The sequence below is a fragment of the Pleurodeles waltl genome, chromosome 2_2 (assembly GCF_031143425.1).
Source record: "Pleurodeles waltl isolate 20211129_DDA chromosome 2_2, aPleWal1.hap1.20221129, whole genome shotgun sequence".
Lineage (NCBI taxonomy): Eukaryota > Metazoa > Chordata > Amphibia > Caudata > Salamandridae > Pleurodeles > Pleurodeles waltl.
Genome location: NC_090439.1, coordinates 162,099,271 through 162,119,716, shown reverse-complemented (window position 1 = coordinate 162,119,716; position 20,446 = coordinate 162,099,271).

Genomic DNA, 20,446 nt, shown 5'->3' with positions numbered 1-20,446 from the left:
ATTTGGAGTTCAAAGGGGCCAAGGATATCGTGGAAGAAATTACGCAGAAGAAGGGAAAAGGGAGGATTGGCTTTACCAGATCTGGCATATTATGCTTGGGCCTTCCTACTCAAGAACTCAAGGATGTTGTTTGTTCACCCAGATGCTTCAGCAGTGGGTAGAATGTATAAGGCAATGGTTTTAACTGTAAAAGGGGCCTCAAAGCATTTCCTTTTTAAATTCGGCGATCCTAAATTTTTCAAAAAAACAAAAAAATTGAAAGTATTGCAAGGATTGGCAAGGAGTTGGTATCAGTTGAGACGACCACTTGGTACTCATTATTATAGCTATCATGCGCCTATTTGGGACTACCCGGGCACCCCAGAGTGCTGTAAAGATATTTTAGTACTACCACTCAAAAAGGCAGGGGTGGAAAGCTGGGGTGATCTCTCGAGAGAGGGTACTTTACTATCATGGGAAGAGTTGGTGGGGATAACAAGTGGATCCCTGTCCAGGTTGAAGTATCTGCAGATAAGAGAGTGGGAAAAAGGAATTAAGGGGGGGTCTGGGGATGGTAAGTTCATTGGAGGATTCTTTTTTAGAGTTCTCTGCCCCTGTAAAGAAGTTGGCGGTTTGGTATTGGGAAATGTTAGAAACATTTGATGGGAGTTTTACACTTCCGATCAATCTGTGGGGTAATGCTGTGCCTGGCGATAAGATTGTTGTATGGTGGAAGAAGTCGTTGTCAACTCTTTATGAAGTAGTGAAGCCAGCCCCATTAAGGAAAAATCATCTTTATACTTTACACAGAGCTTATATCACGCCGGCAAAACTTTCTAAGTTTAAGAATGGAGAAGTGGTTAAATGTTTGAAATGCGGTGGTGTGGGAGCAACGGATATTCATATGTTTTGGGATTGCCCCGCTATTCGTTTGTTTTGGGAGGAAGTTTTTGGGGCAGTGTCATCTATGTTGGGTTGGGAAATTACTGTATCACTCCCGTTGATTATATTTGGGCTACTACAGAAAGAGGGTATAGGGAGTAAGGTGAATAATGTTAACCGTAAATTTTTGTTTTATGTAATTTTGTTGGGTAGGAATGAAATTTGCAAAAATTGGATGAAGGAGCACCCTCCGAGTTATGTGGATTGGCTCAATGCAGTGCTCCGCACCTCGAACATGGACTTGAATACGCGGGGTACTAGGAGAAATGCGGAACTTTGGTTGCCTTTGTCAAATTGGGGGGGAGTTTTATGAATTATTTGAGAATTTATTGCTTTGTAAATATTTGAAATTGGTTTGTTGTTTTCTGTCCAATGATTAATCACAGCATGCCACTCCTGCTGGTTTGTTTAGCCGAACCAGGAGATATGATGTTGCCCCCCCTGGTTAGGGTCCCTCTCTTATCTAGAGGGTGAGAAGGGTGTACGAACCAAGAGGTGGCTTAGAATGCGGGGTTGAATGAGGACAAGAAAAAAAAAAAAGATTTTATGATGAAGTATGAGGTGGAAATATTCAGACATGAGAAGTTTAAGATTTTATGTATATATTAGTCTTATTTTATAACTGCATAGGTTTTTAAATGTTTTTTAATTTTGAGTCTTTTAATTGTATTGTGATGCTTTGCTGGTTTGTTGACTGAATAAAGCTTGTCTTTGAACTGAATTTGAATTTGAAAATCTTAACACTGTTTCTCTTAATTTCCGATTGGGTAATGCCTGGATATAAGCAAAACCTTCGACCTTCCTCCACCCCTCCACCAAATGCTGGGTGGAAATTTTATTTTCCAAATAATTTAAATCTATTTCTCTTGCACTGTTGTTTGTCATATCATGCAGCATTGCCCTCTGGATTGGTTGCCCACTCCACTGGTTAGCATTGAACCCTAGGAGGGTGAAAATCTTTCCCAGACGTCCTCTCACTTGTGCTGTCCAATTTAGCTTGCTTGTCTTTATTTTTGTTTTACACAGTTTTGCAATCTTGAGAATTCCATCATCAGTCAGATTCTGACAGAATTTAAACGTTGCTTGCAAACCTTGATAGCTCCATGCCGTCATTTGGCATTCTATTTCTAGGGCTTCTATCATACTTGAGGGTGGTAAAGATAGCAAACGTTTTACACATTTGAAGCCATATGTACGAACACATTTTCCCATAGACACAGAATGGGCAAAACTGCTTGCTTCATCTGGCCCTTGCTTTCTTCCATTTCCCAGCTTAACTTCCCAGAAAGTACCAAAACTTCTACTCCATATTGGAATTGGAGTAAATGTCGAAATTACTGGTCTAAGGGCCAGTCCACCGTACTTTTTACTAAACTGTTTTAAACCCCATATTGATGTTAGGGCTCTTACTTTTAGAGCTTCTATGTGATCATTCCAAATTAAATTTGAATCAAACCACATACCTAAATATTTGTCTTTTTCAACCTTTCTATCTTTTCTCCTCCCAGGAACCAAGAGAACTCTCTCTTCTTTTTCCCTAATACCATTACTTTTGTTTTTTCCATATTTACTATAAGTTTTTTCCTATTGCAGTAAGACTCAAAGGCTTCTGGTTTTCTTTGTAACCCCATCTCTGTCATATCAACTATCACCAAGTCATCTGCCTATAGAAGACAAGAGATGTAAACTCCATCCATTTTTGGGCTCAGGCCATTAATCTCCTTTAATAAACCTGGTAGATCGGACAAAAATATAGCAAAAAGTAATAGGGCCAATACACAACCTTGGCGTAAACCATCCCTAATCGGTATCTTCTTTGCAGCATGTTTGTTCACGAACTGACCTACTTTAGTTCGATTGAAACTTTTGCCTTCCATGTGACTTTGGCACTCAAATTAGTTTACTGTTTTATCCCTGTTCACAGAGTGTGTATACTTAGCAGACGTTGTTTTCAGTAATGCTTCCTGCCACAGGCTTGCAACTATGCACCGCTGTAAATAAGAGCCACACTTATTTCCGGGCATTTTATGGATTTCAATAAGATGGACGGCTTATTGTGACCTAAACTGAGCACAAACCCCTGTCCTGCACTTAACATTGATTCCTCCAGTAGGAACAATAAGCAACTGAGTAATTTTAGTGGGATACCAAATTGTGAGGTGCAGGATGAACAGAGACTTATCACTTACAAATCTGAACTAATAATTAAACATTAAATATTGACAGATACAAATGAAAACAGATTATTTCTGAAAAATAAATGAGTTAGAGCGTTGTAAATTCCTAACTGGATTTTTCTTGCCACTTAAATTGTAAATGAAAAGTAAAATATTACTTGACAAAATCGAGCTGATTCAAAACACAATGGCTGCCATGAGCATGAGCATGAAGGAGAGACACAAAAGGAAAAAGAAGTTTGCTCTCAGTCAAAGGTATTGGCAAGCGTGCAATTATCCATGTAACAGGGTCGATGGCCAAGGCAGTAACAAAACTGCCCCAAGGAGGGACACACATAAAGTATTTACCAATGATGACAAGGGATTTTTGAAAGGCAAGCCCACGAACGAGTGATAGTTATGGGCGTGCTTGTGCGTGGTTAAGAGCCCTCATTGATACCATCTTGTCTTCAAAGCAGCGCTTGCGCGCTCCTATGCGAAACCTAAAAAGTGGCAATATGGTGCAAGGGTACCTGTGTTGGTTCAAGGTAGTCAAAAGTGCACCAGCATAGGGGAAAAGAAAAAAGCAATGTCTTATCTTAGTACATATGCTGTTTTTCTCTCTCCCTTTGATAAAGTGTAGCACAGCAACTTTGGCTGTTGTACTACGTTGGGTCAAAAGTTAATACATTCCCTGACATTTCTTAAACCACTTCACAATAAGCACCGCAAGGCTGCAAACTCATTTGTGTAGTGTTTGAAATGGAAATGTAAAATTGTAGGTGCTCACTACCCCAGAGTACCTGCTCACGCTCTTTAGAAGTATTGCAGTCATGCTGAAAAGTGCTGGTACCTTCCTTTTCAAATTAAAGAAGTGCAGATTCTCAATACCTGACAGCGCCTCCATAGTAAAAGCTCTGCTTTTGGGGGATCTTCTGCTCTTGCCCAATTAATTGCACAATTCTGAGTGTGGCTTTCTTCCCTGTGCTATCTTGTCAAACTGCCCTGCATCTCAAAAGAGAAATGATAACCCTCGCTGGGCTGGGCTGGTTTCGAGCCATACACCCTACCACCTTAATCACTAAACATCACCCTTGAGAAACACAAGGTAATAATGCAGGCTGCAAAAAATAAACACTATAGTCATTTTGCAAGCAGCAACCAAGGTATTTGTGACTCCCTTGAAGATATCTATTTAAACGTAGTTAAATATTGATGAAAACAGTGGGGAGGGGATGTGGCAGCGAATGCATGGCGCTGTACCTCAAATGCCTTAATAAAACATTGAAGCACAAGTTCCTCAACTCTAACAAGCATGGAGCTGTACCCTAACAGGAGACACCCACCTGCATAAAAATATAATTTTAATAGGTAAATGAGCTGTAAGCCAGAAGTCCGGAAGAAGGTACCTAATGCAGATCTTTGGCAAAGACAGAGGCCTATCAAGGGTGCCATGTGTGTAATTCAAGCGAAGGAAATGGACTCCCTGGCGTCCAGATGGGTACTAATCTACAGCAATAAGGAGGGTGCACGTGGGCTCCTCTCACTTTGGGCCATGGTTCCACTGCACCTCCTGCACTATTGACAGCTAAACCCCTGGGCAAAGGAATATGCCACACGCTTTGCTCCAAGACACATCGGAGGACCCAGGTCATCCCGGGGGGCCCTACACGACAATCGTAGATAAACAAAAATGTAAACAAAATGCTGCAATTCTCTGAAACTGGTTGCCCGTAAAGTATGGTCTGTAGTTCACTACTACAGTTAACTCATCACACTCTTCTTAATCTAACACTTCATACTAAAATCTAGCACTTCTTCGCCACGTGTGCCCCAGTGGGACTGTGTTAATTTACATAACATAAACTAACAGCATTCACTGGAATTTGAATTCATGACCTGCAAGACCCTTCCAGAGAGCCATTGTCTCCACATGTCATCTAGTAGAGACAACACAATTTCCCTAATTTCTCCCAAATAACACGCTGATCAGGACCTGAAAGTGTTTTTGTCTGCTGGCTCCATAGATAAAACATCCGGTTTGTGTCAGTCCATGTGCTGCTAGTGTGCTGTAAGACACTCGCATGCGCCAGGTCTAACAAAGTTGACTTCCAACCTTCATTTATTGCGAATTACATACAACCTCCAGCTTTTCGGGTGTGATCTATTCATTTATCCAGCTTGGACAAACTGCAGGGAGTGATTCTAAGCGATCACGTCCTTCGCAGCGGTGGGGCCTTGCGGACCATAAAATCCGAAGAACGATCCCAGCATGGCAAAACGCCTTCACTTCCTAAAAAAAAGTATAACTGAGATTGTGACTGGGCTGTGTCATTTATGGATCAATTCTATTTATTGAGTGTCAGAACAATTAAGGAAAAAAAGAAACAAAACAAATATCCAAACCGATTGCCTAGAAGCAGGATGCCAGTATAATCTGTCATTTAGATAATCAGGGGTAGATTGTCCAGACAGATTGGTGGTGGGAGGTGGGGAGGTGAGTGAGTTTCAGATTTCCCAACAATCACGCTGGCACATAATGGTAAAATATATTGTAATACAAGCAGGGCTCTCGAGAAGGGCTTAAGGGGCAGAGGAAAGGGAGAAGAATGAGAAATGGGAGGGTTAGGAAGCAAGAGAAAACACATTAATTTGTGAAATAACTAACATTTTTTGCGTTTTTGTCTGTATGTGTAAACATTCCTGGTGTCTCTAACAGACACCTCACCGTACCCTACTGAAAGCACCAGTACCCAACTATATATCATAAAATACATTTATTAGGGGGATGTAACTGCAAACACACACGAAGCTACGCCCCTGTAGATAATAAGAAGGAAAACAAGCCTACACACTACAACTCTCCGCTGCCCACCCGCCTATTCACTCATGCAAAGAAACTATTGGTACGTCACTGCCTACTCACTCTGAAGTGTAGGTCCAAAGCTATTAGCACATCTACCCGAGTGCACCCGCTCCCAGCCGGACAACTGTGCATGCTTTAGAGACTCCCTAAACAAGGTGTATCGCAGTATCATATGTAAAAATCTAAGGTAGCTCTGGCATGTCAGATTGTGGAATTCAGATGAGAGGAGGTAAATAAATGGGGCCCACACCTCATGATGCGTTTCTGTTTTGTGCTGTGCAGAAAGTGATAGCTTCTGCATTCGCCAAAAGATACCATATAATGTGCAGCCAGGCAGTATAGGTGGGACTCCATCTGAGCCCAATAGGAAGAGAATTGCCAGCTGTGCCACGTCTAAGAAAGGGAGTAGCCAGGAATAGCCCCCATTTCGAACTAAAGTCCTGATGCCACCAAGCAACTGAAGCAAGTGAGACGAACCCTCTTTAGCATAGCGTCCTTGTCTCTTTCATCCATGCATCTATTCATTCATTCTTTCATACTTCAATCCACCTGCTGGCATCCACTGTTTCACTTTACATTGTCATTCCTTCATTCTTTCATCCATTATTCAGTCTTCACAATTCCATCCATTCATCTATACTTCCAGCCACCCATCCATCCATCCATCCCCTTTGCCATCAATCTATCCACTCTGCCACCCATTGATGCCTCCACTCTGCCATCTATCCATTCTTCCATCCATCTAATCTGGGATCCATCCATCTAAACACTCTATCATTCATCCATCCATCCACCCATCCATCCATCCATAATTCCCCGCGCTCTGTCTTCCACCCATCCATCCATCTATCCATCCACTCTGCCATCTAATCACCTATCCATCAACTCTGCCAGCCATCCACTCTACCATCCATCTACCCTGTCATCCATCCATCCACTTTGCCATCTATACATCCATCCAATCTGCCATCCATCCATTTATTTACCATCTCTGCCATCCATCCATCCACACTGCCATCCAGTCTGATATCCAGCCGTCCACTGTCCCATCCATTCACTTATCTTTTCACCCACTCATCCATCCATCCCTTTACTCTACCATCTTTTCACTTATCCATCCCTTTACTCTGCTATCCTTTTGCCTGTCCATTCACCTATCCATTCACTCCCATCCATCCATCCATCAATTTACTCTGCCATCCTTTCATCTGTACATCCGTCCCTTTACTCTGTCATCCTTTCACCTGTCATCCGCCTATCCATTCACTCATCCATCCATCGCTTTACATTGTCCTCCTGTCATCTATCCATCTGCCTATCATTAACTCATCCTTTCACCCACTCATTACTCACATACTCATTCACCCAACCACTCTCTCATCCATACTTCCCTCTTTTCACTCTTCCTTCCAATATTCCCTCTTTCTTTCCCTGTTCTACGTACCAGCTGTTGTTTTTAGGGTCGAAAAAGTGGGGGGGTTGACGATGCCCAGGGATAAAGTGATTTGTTGGTGTTTCAGAGACTTTAATAGGTATTGAGGGAATTTTTTTCTTGAATGTTTTGCACATACCATTTACTTTCTAACATTCACGTTAAAGTTGACCATAGTTAAGGTAGGCCACTATGTATAATGGCTCATGTGCAGGTGCAGGTATTTTTCCTCTTCCTCTTTAAAGGTGCCCAGCTGTACCAGCCAACCTTAATTGAATGTACAACTTATTTTTGTTTTTATGCAAATATTTATCATTCTTTGTTTCTCAGAGAGCGAAATAATGAACAAGTGTAGGAAAGTACAATCTTGCCTGGCATGTTACCCCCATATTTCACTGTATATATGTTGTTTTAGTCTATGTGTCACTGGGACCCTGCCAGGCAGGGCCCTAGTGCTCATAAGTATGTGCCCTGTATGTGTTCCCTTTGTGATGCCTAACTGTCTCACTGAGGCTCTGCTAACCAGAACCTCAGTGGTTATGCTCTCTCTGCTTTCCAACTTTGTCACTAACAGGCTAGTGACTAAATTTACCAATTCACATTGGCATACTGGTACACCCATATAATTCCCTAGTATATGGTACTGAGGTACCCAGGGTATTGGGGTTCCAGGAGATCCCTATGGGCTGCAGCATTTCTTTTGCCACCCATAGGGAGCTCTGACAATTCTTACACAGGCCTGCCAGTGCAGCCTGAGTGAAATAACGTCCACATTATTTCACAGCCATTTACCACTGCACTTAAGTAACTTATAAGTCCCCTATATGTCTAACCTTCACCTGGTGAAGGTTGGGTGCAAAGTTACTTAGTGTGTGGGCACCCTGGCACTAGCCAAGGTGCCCCCACATCGTTCAGGGCAAATTCCCCGGACTTGGTGAGTGCGGGGACACCATTACACGCGTGCACTGTACATAGGTCACTGCCTATGTACAGCGTAACAATGGTAACTCCGAACATGGCCATGTAACATGTCTAAGATCATGGAATTGCCCCCCCAATGCCACTGCCAAACTGCCTTTCCGGGGTCTCCACTGCAGCTGCTGCTGCTGCCAATCCCTCAGACAGGTTTCTGCCCTCCTGGGGTCCATGCAGCCCTGGCCCAGGAAGGCAGAACAAAGGACTTCCTCTGAGAGAGGGTGTAACACCCTCTCCCTTTGGAAATAGGTGTGAAGGCTGGGGAGGAGTAGCCTCCCCCAGCCTCTGGAAATGCTTTGATGGGCACAGAGGGTGCCCATCTCTGCATAAGCCAGTCTACACCGGTTCAGGGATCCCCCAGCCCTGCTCTGGTGCGAAACTGGACAAAGGAAAGGGGAGTGACCACTCCCCTGACATGTACCTCCCAGGGGAGGTGCCCAGAGCTCCTCCAGTGTGTCCCAGACCTCTGCCATCTTGGAAACAGAGGCGTTTGTGGCACACTGGACTGCTCTGAGTGGCCAGTGCCAGCAGGTGACGTCAGAGGCTCCTTCTGATAGGCTCTTACCTCTCTTGGTAGCAAATCCTCCTTCCTAGGTAGCCAAACCTCCTTTTCTGGCTATTTAGGGTCTCTGCTTTGGGGATCTCACCAGATAACGAATGCAAGAGCTCACCAGAGTTCCTCTGCATCTCTCTCTTCACCTTCTGCCAAAGGATCGACCGCTGACTGCTCAGGACGCCTGCAAAACCGCAACAAAGTAGCAAGACAACTACTAGCAACCTTGTATTGCTTCAGCCTGCTGGCTTTCTCGACTGTTTCCAGGTGGTGCATGCTCTGGGGGTAGCCTGCCTCCTCTCTGCACCAGGAGCTCTGAAGAAATCTCCTGTGGGTCAACGGAATCTTCCCCCTGCAACCGCAGGCAACAAAAGACTGCATCACCCGTCCTCTGGGTCCCCTCTCAGCATGACGAGCATGGTCCCTGGAACTCAGCAACTCTGTCCAAGTGACTCCAACAGTCCAGTGACTCCTTAGTCCAAGTTTGGTGGAGGTAAGTCCTTGCCTCTCCAAGCTAGACTGCATTGCTGGGTACTGAGTGATTTGTAGCTGCTCCGGCTCCTGTGCACTCTTCCAGGATTTCCTTCATGCACAGCCAAGCCTGGGTCCCCGACACTCTAACCTGCGGTGCACAACCTTCTGAGTTGTCCTCACGCATCGTGGGGCTCCCTTTTGTGACTTCGGGTGGACTCACTTTTCTTCTAAGTGCCTGTTCAGGTACTTCTGCGGGTGCTGCCTGCTTCTGTGAGGGCTTCCTACATTTCTGGGCACCCCCTCTGTCTCCTCATCCAAGTGGCAACATCCTGGCCCCTCCTGGGCCACAGCAGCATCCAAAAACCCTAACCGCAACCCTTGCAGCTAGCAAGGCTTGTTTGCGGTCTTTCTGCGTGGGAACACCTCTGCAAGCTTCTTCACAACATGGGACATCCATCCTCCAATGGGGAAGTTCCTAGTCCTCTTCGTTCTTGTAGAACACCAAGCTTTTTCCAAAAGGTGGCAGCTTCCTTGCACCCTCAGATGGCATTTCTTGGCCTCCTGCTCACTCTCGACACTGTCACGACTCTTGGACTTGGTCCCCTTGTCTTACAGGTACTCAGGTCCGGAAATCCACTGTTGTTGCATTGCTGGTGTTTGTTCTTCCTACAGAATCCCCCTATCACGACTTCTGTGCTCTCTGGGGGTAGTAGGTGCACTTTACACCTACCTTTCAGGGTCTTGGGGCGGGCTATTTTTCTAACCCACACTGTTTTCTTACAGTCCCAGCGACCCTCTACAAGCTCACATAGGTTTGGGGTCCATTCGTGGTTCGCATTCCACTTTTGGAGTATATGGTTTGTGTTGCCCCTATACCTATGTGCTCCTATTGCAATCTACTGTAACTTTACATTGCTTGCATTACTTCCTTTTGCTATTATCTGCATAATTTTGGTTTGTGTACATATATCTTGTGTATATATCTTATCCTCATACTGAGGGTACTCACTGAGATACTTTTGGCATATTGTCATAAAAATAAAGTACCTTTATTTTTAGTACTTCTCTGTATTGTGTTTTCTTATGATATTGTGCATATGACACCAGTGGTATAGTAGGAGCTTTACATGTCTCCTAGTTCAGCCTAAGATGCTTTGCCATAAGCTACCTTCTATCAGCCTAAGCTGCTAGAAACACCTCTTCTACACTAATAAGGGCTAACTGGACCTGGCACAAGGTGTAAGTACCTCTGGTACCCACTACAAGCCAGGCCAGCCTCCTACAACAAGCACCTGGGAAAGAGAACATCTTGACCAAATTGTATTCTCCCCACAGATATCAAAACTGAATGAAGGACATACAGTAGAGACTCCATGGTGTTTGATATGGAAAAGAACTGGAGCTCTGAATTTCTTTATGACAGCTTTGAGTAACACATTGAATTTGCGATCATGAACTGTTTTGCATCACATTGATCAATATATTTATGTATTGATTACTGAATTAAGACTATTTTGAAAGATTTGAATTTGTAATTTGCTAATAAACCTTCAAGGTTGGCAAATCTAATACGCTGTCATTTTTGTGGGGTTAAATGTGCTTCACATTATTTAAACGTAATTGATTGGTTGTTTTGAGCATCAGTCTGGCACTAAAGGTTCAGGGCAGCGTCTACTTGAGTTTGCACCAGAAATCTGCATGGGAAAAACAGCAGCAATAGTATGTTAATTGACTTGGAAAACCAAGTATTACATAGGCTGAGAAGCGTGGACTAGAGTTTTTTTCAGTACTATCTGCTATCTTCTCCCAAAACCAGTCCTGCAATGGGCATTTCCATAGCAAATGTAGCAATGATCCAGTAGCCCCACTACAATTACTAGCATTCCTGGTACATTCAAGGCACTAATATATAACTATCTTGGTCGCTGTTTCTTTACTAGAAGCGGTGCATGTTGTGTGACACGTTCCATAGAAAATGTCTTCCCATTCCTTGTATCTGAACAGTCACTCCAGTTCAGAATCCCATCGTTTCTGACCTGCATTTTCTCCTGGGGGGGAAGCTGTGCCATTTTTAATGGCTTTTGAGTCTAATCACTTACATTTTAAAACATGGCTATGGCATTGTATGTTGTAGTGTATTCCTTATTTTGTAAGGGGCAGGAAGAGTCTGGTGGTGGATGAAAGAGATATAAGTTGGAATCAGGAATACATTGCCTTATTATTTGGCAGCCCAACATTTGACAGAGGCAGTGCCAGACATCTTAGAAAACCTTTGGGCCCCAGAATTTGTTTATTTACAAATTAAGCACTGTGGCAGTGTTTAAAGTGCTGCAATAGCCTCACTCGCATCTCCTTCTTCTCATCCTGTTGTGTCACCTCAGTTGAAGATGGCAACAAGGAGTGTGAGACCCAAAGGGCAGCAACAAAAACAAACTGACGTTTGGCGGGTAAGGTTATCAGTGCAACATAAAAGGATGTAGCCAGACACACCCTCACACACCATAAAATAAATTGTCTTGCTGATGAATTATAGCTGCTCCACTTAGCCAGCTTTTGCCTGCCTGTCAGAGATGAGATGTTAGTTACCCTGCAGTGAATATGTATGTATATATATATATATATATATATATATATTTATATATATATATATATATATATATATATATATATATATATATATATATATATATATATATATATATATATGCCAAAAAGCCGTTGCTATGCTCTAAGCCAACTATGCCGTGACCCTCGTAAATCCGAACAGACGTTTATCCCTCCGGGCAAAGCGTATGAGCCGCTGTGGTCGAAATAACGAGTCTGCGTCACAGCACTCGGTTGAAGTGAAGTTTTAATGGCCACCCAAAACACCAAAGCGGCCAGGGAAAGGGTATGTGCCTCTCTGGTCGAAATAACAAGGTCTTCGTCACAGCACTCAGTTGAAGTGAAGTTTTAATGGACAACCAAACACCCAAACATTTCGGAAAGTACGTTTCCTTATTTACGGGTGAGTAACCCTTCGACAGAGGCTTCACTGTGCTGTGACGGAGATTTGTTAGTTCGATCAGAGCAGCTCATAAGCTTTGCCCGGCCGGATAAACGTCTGTTTGTATATACATATATATATATATATATATATATATATATATATATATATATATATATATATATATTCATTGAAAAAAACAAATGGTAAAAGTGATGATATAGTTAGCTGCAAAGTGACATCAAAATTAATATTTAAAAACCCCAATCTACTGAAATTCACGTTTTAGTTTACTTAGCTAGCCATAACTTGCCCTCGCCATGCACTGCTTCTAACTTCACATTTTACATCATTCATGATAAGTTAAATATCATTGATGACCTCACCGATGACATCTCAAATTCAATCAGTAATGACACCTCTGGTGATATTATGCAGTCCAATTGCATGAGGAAACTTGAGGGGGCCCTCCCGGAAAGTACATGAAGTGGGTCCCACTGACCCAGTCAGAAGTTCTCAGGCTCGGCGCTCCCCCCACACTGCAGGGGTTGCGGGGGCTATTGTCACACCAGTGATCCAGTCATTGTGATAGTGTCTTTTAGGGCTTTTGTACTTGAAATAATTCAACACACTATACCTGCAGCCAATTTTCTATTATCAGTTGTGAGAATGGACATAACTCTGCTTCTCGTACTGTAATTATGGCTCCCATGTTCAATAAAGATTCTATCCCTTTACGTAGGGATTTTCTTTTCAGCCTGCCCTTCAGAAATCCACTTTTGATAAGATTTATTTTTATTAGTTCAACATGCACAGCTTTCAGATCAATAATCTTACTGAAAATGTTGCAATTATATTATCAATGATGTCATAGAAGATGCAATTACTGATGTAATATGTGGGGCAATTAGTAGTGCATGGTGAGAGCTGAATTTCTATGGTTCTGTGAGTGTAAATTCTGATGCCAACTATAACGTTGCTGTAACATTTGGTCTTTCTAGTGAATTGCTAAGGTATTTAAAATGCTAATTACAACATACAGTGTCCCTGAAACCTTTGTTTTTTCATTGAATTACTATGTTTTTTTACACAGCAGGAGGTTGGCCACAAGGCCTGAGCTGCAACCAGACTCTGTGCCCAACCCCCTGTGTGCAGCCAACCCGAAGTCTGCGCGCAGCTGGGGTTTGGCCGCATGAGCAATCCCCATGATGGGCACGGCTAAAGGCCCATGTGGGGCTGGTGAGTGGATGCATTTTTTTTCATTGGCTCTGGATCCACGGATCCATTGCAAATTTACACTGAGAGACTGCGCTGATTTTCTATGCAAATCGTAGGAATCTTTGATGACTTTCTCAAATTGGAATATGCAAATATGCCTATTGGAGATGTACTGATGCCAGAAAATCATTCTTGTTTATCATAGGAATGAGAGCTTGAAGAGTCACAATTTGAAAGTGGGTTGTACGCACCCAGGTATTAGCCCACTTTGGGTCTCATATAGGTCTGAAAGACCTTAATGCTTTTCGAAACAGAAAGAGCATTAAATAAGCTAGTGGGTAGTGGGTACCTTGGGTACTTGCAGCTTATACCAGGTACAGTTATCCCTTATTAGTGAAGTGTAGTAGTGTTCTAGCAGCTTAGGCTAAAAGAGGTAGCTATAGCAGAGCAGCTTAGGCTGAACCAGGAGAGACATGCAAAGCTCATGCAATACCACTTATAGTTACACAGTACTTATACAACAGTAAAGACAATACTCAGTGTTACCAAAAATAAAGGTATTTATTTGGGTGGCACAGTACCAAAAATATCTTAGAGACAATACTCCTTCTGGAGGTAAGTATTTTACACAATATATACACTAGACACCCAAATTAGACAAGTAAATAGTCATAGAACAATGCAAACAATAGTAATTGCTATAGAATGCAATGGGAGAAAATAGGTCTAGGGGCAACATAAACCATATACTAAGAAAGTGGAATGCGAATCGCAAATTCCCCCCTAGACAAGTGTAGTGTGTGCAGAATCACTGGGAGAGTAAGAATACAGTAAAGGTAAGTAAATTACCCTGCTCCAGAGCCCAGAAAAGCAGGAGTAAAGTACTGCAAGTTCCCTTAGGACACACTACACCTCGTGATATGGATTATTGCAGTAACCAACCAAGTCTGCAAACAACAGCTGCTGGATTCCTGGACCTGAAGACCTACAAAAGAAGGGGAACAAGTCCAGAAGTCGAAAGAAGTTCCAGGAAGGACAGGAGCCACTGCCAACCCAGAAGAGGGCCCAAAAGAAGAGTCCCCGGTTAGTCGAAGACTGCAGAAATGCACCCTAGGAAGATGTCAGCGGGTTCCTGCATAATGCAAAGGATGTCCCACGACGTGAATATGGATGAAGACGTGATTTCATGTTGGAAGTCGCCAACAAGCCTTGGTTACTACAAAATTGCGTTTTGCATCAAAATGGCACTGGCTGGACCCAGGAGAGCCCTGGAGGCCTCAACTAGCCCTGAGAGGGGGATTGGCTACCTTATCAGGTAAGGACCTATCAGGAGGGGTCTCTGACGTCAACTGCTGGCACTGGCCACTCAGAGCGTTCCAGAGTGCCCACACACCTTGCAAAGCAAGATGGCTGAAGTCTGGGACACACTGGAGGAGCGGGTGGTGATGGACAGGGGAGTGGTCACTCCCCTTTACTTTGTCCAGTTTCGTGCCAGAGCAGGGGACAAGGGGTCCCTGAACTGGTGTAGACTGGCTTATGCAAGGAGGGCACCATCTGTGCCCTTCAAAGCATTTCCAGAGGCTGGGGGAGGCTACCCCTCCCCAGCCTGTAACATCTATTTCCAAAGGGAGAGAGTGTTACTCCCTGCTGTCCGAGGAAATGCTTTGTTCTGCCTTCCTGGGACTGGGCTGCCCAGACCCCAGGAGGGCAGGACCCTGTCTGTGAGGTGGCAGCAGCTGTAGCTGCAGTGCAAGCCTCAGAGAGCTGGTTTGGCAGTACTGGGGGTCCATAGTGGAGCCCCCAGGATGCATGGAATTGGCTCCCCAATACCAGATTTGAAATGGGGGGACAATTCCATGATCTTAGACATGTTACATGGCCATATGCGAAGTTACCATTGTGAAGCTACATATAGGTATTGACCTATATGTAGTGCACACATGTAATGCGTCCCCACACTCACAAAGTCCCAGGAAATGGCCCTGAACTATGTGGGGGAACCTTTGCTAGTGCAAGGGTGCCCTCAGACTGAGTAACTTTGCACCTAACCTTCAGCAAGTGAAGGTTAGACATATAGGTGACTTAGAAGTTACTTAAGAGCAGTGAACATGGCTGTGAAATAACGTGAGCGTTATTTCACGCAGGCTGCAATGGCAGGCCTGTGCAAGGGTTTGTCTGAGCTCCCTATGGGTGGCAAAAGAAATGCTGCAGCCCATATTGATCTCCTGGAACCCCAATGCCCTGGGTACCTAGGTACCATATACTAGGGACTTATAAGGGAGGTCCAGTGTGCCAATTAAATTTGGTAAATGAAGTCACTAACCTACAGTGACAAATTTAAAAGCAGAGAGAGCATAAGCACTGAGGTTCTGATTAGCAGAGCCTCAGTGACACAGTCAAGCACTATACAGACACACACATTCGGCCATAAACTATGAGAATTGGGGTCCTGACCAGCAGGATCCCAGTGAGACAGCCAATAACATACTGACATACAGGTAAAACTGGGGTAACATGCCAAGGAAGATGGTTCTTTCCTACACTAAGTCACTGTGCTCGCACAATCTGGAGCAGGTTAGATAGGAGAGGTGGCAGGTGCTGCAGTGGGCCGCAGCATTCCAAGACCCTGCTCCGTCTTCGGACCCTGATGGAAATGGCTTTAAATCTTCTAGCACAAGGGATCATCAATGTCCTGCTTTCTCCCAAAAGACTCCATCACGCAACCTAACGTGACTCCTTAAACTGCAAGTGATATACTTTAAACTCTTTCTGGTGGTGGCACATCTCTGTGTTTTTGTCTTCTTTTCGTATGTCCTGGCTGTAATTTATATTATTTTGACAACAGGTCCAGCATCGCTTCTCGAGAGTTGGAGATTTACATGCATGTCTGGCTAATTTGGCACCTGTGACTTGTACTGGAATAGTACTTTAGTGTTTTTGCAGTCATGTGTTACGGACGCTTTGCTGTGTTGTATGAACATTGTTAGTCACCTATTTGCATTGCTGCGTGGTGGAACTCTCTTTTTATGGCTTTATATTGTTGCAGGAAAACTGACACTGTTGTACAGACTGCACTCTATGAGACATTACTCTTGGACCTGGCTGATTCAGGGGTCTGCTCCACTGATTGCTGTTATTATGAGATGCGGAAGTCGACTGATGCCTCCCTTCAGCATCCTCCAGTAGGCGCGACCTGTCCTTGCTTGGTCTGCGTACCTGTCAGTCTCCTAGTCGTGTATGCTGGTCTTGGTGTGGCGTCTGTCCAGTGCCTCCCTCCTTGGTCTAGGTTTCCAAGCCTTTGTTTTAAACCTGCTGAGGGGTGCCTAGTTGCTAATATTTGGCTCTGACTGCCAATATGTTGAGTGCTCTGAACAGCACATGTCCAACGCTGCCTAGACAAGTGTATTTTTTCTCCTGCTATCCCACTGCTGGCTCCCACACAGAGCTTCTTTTCTGGATTCTTATGCTGAATCTTTAATGCCTTAGAGGATAATACTGAGAGTGCAGGTGCTTCCACATCACCTGGTATTGGAGAGTTGTGCTCCCTATATACTGCCACCTACCCCGTCACTAGCTTGCCTTCACTGGCGCCAGCTGTTAACAAGTTTGAAAGGAAACCTGTTGTTCCTCTGCTCTCTGGTATTTTGAGTTTTATTTTTTTGGCTTTCATTGGTCCTCTGTTGTTGCCCATACCTGCCCTACCCATGGGCTTTGTGTGAGCTTTGCACAACTTCCGTGTGCAGAGTCGGATACTACTCATTACACAGCTATCATAATGGCTAACACTAATATACTTACCTGGAACATCCTAGGCATGCACTCTCCTTCCCATAGGTATGCAGTATACTCATATCTCTGCTGTAGGGCGACACACTTAACACTTCTGCAATAATTCCACCTCACTAAGGTAGAGACCATGCGTTTGCAAAAGCACTGGAGGGGCCAGGTATTTTCTACTGCCTATTCCACATATGCTTGTCGGGTTTTAGTCTGGATAAGAATGGGGGTCCCCTTCGTTGCCACTGCTACAGACCCAGAGGGATGTTTCATCTTTATAGAGGGCTGTTTGGAGGGCCATTATATGTTGCTTGGAGCAATATATGCTACTAACTCTGAGCACGCAGCCTTCCTGGATACCCCATTTGGAATTCTGTGGTGCAGGAGTGGATTCCCTGGTTAATTGGTGGAGACTTTAGCAGTAATCTGAATGATGATTTGGATTGCTCCTTCCCCCCACTTCCTTGCACTGTCGCTACTTTGAGCGCACGCTATCTGGCAGGCTAGATCACTGGAGTCTCCTAGACATCTGGGAATTGCATAGTTCCTCAAAAATAGTTTACTAGTTATATTTACATCGTCAGGACCTCCATGTCTGAATCGATGACCTAGTTAGCACATTGGATTTAGTGCCCCCCCCCCAACATTGTTTCAATTGATTTCTTCGGAAGAACACACTCTGGTCATAAACCCCAATACCTGCGTTTATGCTGGGACCATGGCCCTCTTCCTACCCCAACATGGTGCTTACAAGTGCCAGCGCTGTAGTATCCCCCCTTTCGATCTTCCCTCAGTAATAGCATACCAGAATACTTTGACATTAATGGTGACACTGCTTCCTTCCGTGTGGTAGAGTGAGACGCATTCACGGTAGTGATCAGGGGGCATTGCCTGGGCAGTGCCCTGAATTTGCACTTCCAGGTCGATAGTGAAATCTCCCAAGTGGAGAAAGCACTGCTCCACTATGAGACAGAGGTGTAATATTCTGCAGAGGGTAAGGATCGCCTAGACTAAGCACATCTGTAGCATGCTGCCTTACTGAAGAGACTTTGCTGCCTCAATTATGTACCTCATTCTGTGAAGACACATTCTAACGTGGATAAATCAGGAGCGCTGCTTGCCTGGTTTGTCTCACAAGATCAACCACAACGTCCCATACTTGCCATAAGAGTAGAGTCTGAGGCTCTCTTTCACGCACAGAGGGATATACAGTACATGCTGCATTCACGCAATATTATACTTCCATGTACATGTCGGCATCCATTGGATCAGTTGCCGAGGTCGAGTCCTTCTTAACTAATGTTTCTCTCTCCTAGGTGCAAGTACTACTGGACCAAAGGGAAGAACTTCATAGCAACAGCTCACTTTTTGAGATCAAAAAAGCTGTATGCGCACTTGAATCTAGCAAGACTTTGGGCTACCGTCTGAGTTCTGTAAACTCACGCTTCGCTTCTCACCTCACACTTTAAGACACTCTACCACAAGGTTACGATAGGAGGTTGTCTTCCAGTTCCACTCCCACTTCGCAAACCTCTAATTAACTCTATATCTAAACTGGAAGAGATCCGTCTGTGCTGGTGTCTCATAGATCACTTGCATTCCTCAATCCAGCCTACAGTATACTTGCTAAGATTCTAGGAGATCGTCTAGCCCTTCTGGTTCCACATTTGGTCCATCCAAGCTAAAATGGGTTTGCACTGTCCAGAAATACTTACCTCAGTTTGTGCAGGTTCTTTCGCACATTGGAGTATGCCCCCGCTGCTTGGCACTAGGCAGGTTGCCTGTTGCTAGATTTATAAAAAAGCCTTTGATTCACTGGAGTGGACATATTCGTTTGAGGTACTTCAAAAATAGAGTCTGGGAACCTGCTTCGTTTGCTTGATTAAACTCCTTTACACCCAGCCTTCCGCTAGGGTAAAAATGGGCTGTCTCGTTTCTGACTGAATAGCAATTGACAGGGGTACCCATCAGAGATGTCCACTGTCCTCATTACTATTTTCTTTAGCAATGGAGCCATTGTTTCATGTCCTCCGAATGCAAGGTTAACAATCTGGCATCCAGCTAGGAGATGGAACTTATTCAGTCCCCCTCTGTGTGGACCATATGTTCCTCTACCCTAGGGACATACATGATGTTCATTCAGACCTAGCGCGAACACTGACTTTGCATGTGTATCAGCCTCAAATTTTACTGGTCTAAATCTTGCCTCTTTCCATTGGCTGCTGGTATGACTGATCCTGTCCTTAGAATAAATGGTGCTCTGTTACCTGGCAACCTGTCACATTCTGTTACTTAGGAGTAAAAATATATCATACACCTTCGGACCTCCGAGATGACAATTTTACGTGAGCTGTGACCACATTGCAAGCACAGATGGCTTTCTGGCAGACCCTACCACTTTCAGTGGCAGGTCACATATGTACACATACTGCATATTTTAGCTAATCTCCCTCTCTATGTCACCAAGCCCTTCCTTTTGCTTGCTTGAGCAACTGACAGGTGATTATATATGGCTTGCTCTGCGACATAGGATAGCACTCACTAAGCTGTTCCTCCCACAGGACCAGGGTGGCTTAGAAATGCCAAATTGTGAGCATTACTATCAGGCATCGCAACTTCAGTGAGTGGCAAGGTGATTATCATGTCACCAGCTGAATGACATTCCAACTGCATCTCGCCCCCCCGGAGTTAACACTCATACTGCACCTTTTTCATTCCTTTTCCAAAATCATATTTGCATGTCATTGCTTCAGGAGAAACCTTTTCCATACTAGCTCAGTGATGCCATCTGCTCCAGTGCTCTCGCTGCTTGGCACGCCTACAGGTAGATACTTCCATAGCAGAAGGGGACCCTTGCATGAAGTAGGACTCCATAGTCTTGACGCTCTTTATCAGGATGGCATTCTCCTCTTCCTGGAGGATCTCATCAGTGATGCCGGGCTTCATCCGGAACAATTTCTACTATAGATCTCTCTTACTCAGGCAATGGGGGTGCACTAGGGCGCAATTCAACAGGAGCGCACAATGCACTTAATGATTCAATAGTTGCATGTCATGGGGATGGGCTGCCATCTAATAAAATTGTTTG